Source organism: Oryctolagus cuniculus, chromosome 6, assembly GCF_051225735.1.
Source record: "Oryctolagus cuniculus isolate XC-2025 breed Fujian yellow rabbit chromosome 6, ASM5122573v1, whole genome shotgun sequence".
NCBI classification, from domain to species: domain Eukaryota; kingdom Metazoa; phylum Chordata; class Mammalia; order Lagomorpha; family Leporidae; genus Oryctolagus; species Oryctolagus cuniculus.
The window spans coordinates 153,279,559-153,284,306 of NC_142872.1; the positions used below are offsets into that span (position 1 = coordinate 153,279,559).

At 39.3% G+C, this 4,748-nt stretch overlaps 1 pseudogene; it reads right to left on the minus strand.

The window, feature by feature from the left end:
• Nucleotides 1-432: 432 nt before the first annotated feature.
• LOC149126337 (large ribosomal subunit protein eL43 pseudogene) lies at nt 433-719 on the minus strand (annotated as a pseudogene).
• Between the last annotated feature and the right edge of the window lie 4,029 nt (nt 720-4,748).

Genomic DNA, 4,748 nt, shown 5'->3' on the forward strand with positions numbered 1-4,748 from the left:
TAAACTCATAGAAGCCTACTCGTTTGCCACAGCCACATAATTACTGAAAGAGATTTAAATTAGGTCTCACTTGTTCAGAAGCCTAAGCTCTTTTTACTGCCCCATGCTATTTCCAAAAGAACTACATTAAAAACCATATATTCTGGCCTGCAGACTCCAGATAAGGTCGTCCATTTCCCAACTAGGTTTTTACCTCCAGTCTCTCTCTCCAATCATCTTCCTCCACAATATGGCCAAGATGTTCTCCCCATGAAGAATATTTGCTCATAAATTCTTGAAGCTTAAAAAAGAAACTTTCAATAGCTCCTCATTATCTCTAAGATAAATAGGAGAAAAAAGTTGCTTAGTAAGACTATTCTTTTATATATATATATATATATATATATATTAATCCGTTTATTCTAGACTACTGATATCTCAAAGATGGTGCCTCTACTGATCTTTCAATTCTTTCAGTCTTCTGATTGCAGACATTACTGTGACAGTGGAAGTAGTGTTGTATAACTAGGCACCACCAGCTACTATTTTCATGGAGGAACCATAGTGTCAGATCCCCAGGGCTCATCTCTTCATCTTGGTTTTGCCACAGAAAGAGCAAGTGTACTTGGCATGCTGGCCAATTTCGATTTTCTTCACTGTTTTCCCAAAGGAGGTGCCACAGCGGATCCATGTTTACTCAGGATCCTGATCTTCTTGGTGCCTTTAGCCATATCACCACCACTTAGGTCCCAGCACAGATAGCAGTAAGACTATTCTTAAGCTGTGTCAATCTACCTCTTTTAGCTCACCTTCTCCTAAAATTCTGCCAGTATCAAAGACACAAAATAGTGTTGCCCAATGCCCAAAATGCCATTCACAATTCATTAGTTTGTTTACTTCTTTTGGGGAAACTTCTGACATTTTAGGACCTAATTAAAAATCTCTCCCCTCTCAAAGATTTCAGTCTCCCCATTTTCCCAGACAGATAGCATCTATGATGGTCTGTACAGCTCAGTTGAGTCAGTGATCATACTATGTAAGGGCAGAAATGATTCTCTGAATAGTGATAAACTTCTTGATGTCTAGACCACATTGTTCTCATCATTGATGCCCCATCCAGTGCCTGACTCATGGTTTCAACAAAACTATTATGTACGTGTCTATAGAAGGAAGAAAGGCAGGGAGGGAGGGAAGAAGCAAGAAAGCTCATAGACACTGATGCAATTTTCATAACTAAAAGAAGCATTGCTCTAAAATGAAAAGTCTTCTGAATTTTGATTCAGCATATAGATTCTTGGTTCTGTCTCCAATATTGCAGAGTATCACAAAGTTTATATATATGAATATGCTTCAATTTCCCTAAACTGATCAGAATACGTTACTTATCTCTAAATACTGATAAAATATTCTTCAAACTCTTGCACTCAGTGATTCTGTTAACATTTGATCTTATGTTGGCTAAAGTTAACTCAATTCTGGCAACATGGAAACCAACTCAAATGGGAGCAGATGGCTTTCCTAAATGTTGTTTGCTTTGCTGTCTGTTTGTGTTCTTGTTTATATTTGTTGAATCCCAAAAGCTCCCCCACCCCAACATAGTGTACAAATGTTTCCATGTGGGCCAACAGGTGTCACTGTTGAGCAATACAAATATGTCCCCCAGACTCCATCTTTTTGGTGCTAAAAATCCTAGTTGGTCACAAAGTCTACTCTTTGTTCAGTCTTGGTTTAACCAAATAAGTTTACTCTGTAGTCATTGTGCCAGTTGTCTCAGAATACTCAACTGCATCATGAATATATTTTTCTTGATGATCTAATTGCTGAATGTAGCATATATCTACTTGTATCCAAAGAAAAAGGTAAACAGGAAAAAGAAACTATAACTATTTTCATTTGCAGGAAATAGAGTTGTTCAGAAGAAGAAGCCCCCCCTGCTTCAGCGAGGAAGTCTGTTAGGTTTGTGGAGTTTCTTTAGCCACCTGTTGTTAGTATTATTGGCTCAAGCCAATGGTGCCACTACAGCCAGAAGGAACAAGGTGGGGAACATATTGCAGATTCCCAAAAAGACCTAACTGCTTGTTTAGGCCACAGTTCTCTGAAGAAACTCCAGAGTTTAGGAAGAAAATAGGTGAGAGTAGACCAAAAAACATATACATTGTTAACATGCCTGGACTCTCAAGTTGATGTGGCCTGAGATTCATAGAATTGAGTGGAATGCAATGGAAATGAAATGATATGGAATGAATAAACGTGGAATATGCTATAGAGTAAAAACAGAACTAGACTAGAATAGACCAGTATATGAAACAAATTGTTATGTAAAAATGATATAAAAGGATACAGAATGTGGTGGAATTAGAAGGCATTTTTTTTTGACAGGCAGAGTTAGACAGTGAGAGAGAGACAGAGAGAAAGGCCTTCCTTTTTCCATTGGTTCACCCCCTAAATGGCTGCCATGGCTGTTGCACTGCGCCTATCCGAAGCCAGGAGCCAGGTGCTTCCTCCTGGTCTCCCATGCAGGTGCAGGGCCCAAGCACTTGGGCCATCCTGCACTGCCTTTCCAGGCCACAGCAGAGAGCTGGACTCGAAGAGGAGCAACCAGGACAGAATCTGGCACCCCAACCGGGACTAGAACCCGGGGTGCCGGTGCCGCAGGCAAAGAATTAGCCAAGTGAGTCGTGGCATGGGCCTAAAAGGCATTTTTTATTAAATGCTTTGATATATGTGAGGAACCAATGTGGTTACCTGGGATGAAAGTAATTAGATGGTTCAGAAAATCATCATCACATTTCCAGTCCAGATTTTTTTTTATATAGGATCTTAAAGGCCTGCTGCTTTCCCTGAGTAAATTCTTCAAATTAGTACAAATGGTACCCTGCCTTGTGATTTTGGCCTACAACTCACACTGTGTTGCAGTAACAAGCATCATTTATTGCCACTCTTCTAAACCCTTGCATCTATTATTTCATTTAAATCTCAGACCAGTCACATGGCATAAATACTATTTTGATCACAATTTTATATACAGGGAAACACAGGCACCAAATGATCAGATAGTGGGAAAGTGGTGGATTCAGAATTCAAACATCCAGTAGTTAACTGGCTTAAGATCCTACTTACTAAAGCACCATACATACATACCATCTCTTGCTGTACAAGAGTCTCTTAGCCTATGACACTTTCTATCAATAGAAACAATGTATCAATATAAATTGTGTTTTAGTCACAGAATGTCACTTGCAGGGGCCGGCTGTGGCATAGCCCAATGCCTGCAATGCCGGCATCACACATAGGCGCCGGTTTGAGACCCAGCTGCTCCACTTCCAATCCAGCTCTCTGCTATGGCCTGGGAAACAATAGAAGATGACCCAAGTCCTTGGGCCCCTGCACCTGCATGGGAGACCTTCAAGAAGCTCCTGGCTCCTGGCTTTGGATCGGTTCAGCTCCAGCCATTACAGCCATCTGGGGAGAGAACCAGCGGATGGAAGAACTCTCTCTCTCTTACTCTGCCTCTCCTTCTCTCTGTGTAAATCTGACTTTCAAATAAATAAATAAAATCTTTAAAAAAAAAAATGTCACTTGCCAACAAGGCTCAAAAAGTTGGCAGGGTCCCAGTTCTCATGCAGATTCAATGAAACAGGGTATGTTCCTACAAGCACTTAGCTCAGCTGCCGTTCTCAACACAACCAAAGCTACAATCATCCCTACGCTTCAACCAGGTCTTAGTGGGGTCTTCATTGCATTAATTAATCACTCCTAGTCCTCATACTCATTTGCTCAACAGACATTTCCTAAGAATACGCAGTAAATGCAGACAAGTCAATTATGTATTTAACATGTGAGCACTTAAATTTTCCCTTGTGTATCTAAGAAGTAGATTCCATTATTATAAAAAGATTCTCAATACTAACAAAGAAGGATAATGCAAGAAAGAGTCCAGGGCTAATAACCTGGGGACTAGCACCTCGTCCTTACTAGAATTGTAGAATCCTCATTCCTGAGAATACCCCAGTGAGGATCCTGGTAGCTGGTGTTATGTGGTGATTACTGCACAATAATAAAAGAAAGGCCTTATCATTTACTGATTCAGAAGGGTTGCATGGAAACAAGTGTGGCCATACCACTAAAGAGCTCTTTCCCCCGGCATTCATTTCCTTACCTGTAAAATGGGAATAAGAGGATGGTTTGAAAGATAAAATAATATGTATGAGACACATAGAACACTAATGATTATAGATTAACCATTTAATAAAGTCATCTATTATTGCATAAGTTTGACATCATGTAATTAATAGTCATTATCTCTTTTAATACTGAGTATCATGTACATTTTAAAGGTATATATACTTTTTAGAGAAGTTTCAGGTTCGTACACAGCAAAACTGAACAGAAAGCACCAGAAATTCTCATATAGTCATGCCCATGCACATGCATATCTTCCCCTGTCATCCACCTCTCTCACCAAAGTGGTACATTTATTACAACTAAGGAGCCTACATTGACACATCATTATTGCTCAAATCCATATTTATATTAGGGTTCACTCTTGAGGTTGCACTTTCTAAATTTAAACAAATGTGGATCTATTTGTGGGTTATTTATTTTGTTCATTGATCTATTTGTCTATTCTTTTGCTGATATCAAACTGTCTTGACTACAATAGCTTTATAGTAAGTTTTTAAAACGAGTAACGACAGTCCCCCAAATTTAATCTCCTTTAATAGAGAGCTGACTATGGGGAATCTATTATCACTCCATATAAATTTTAG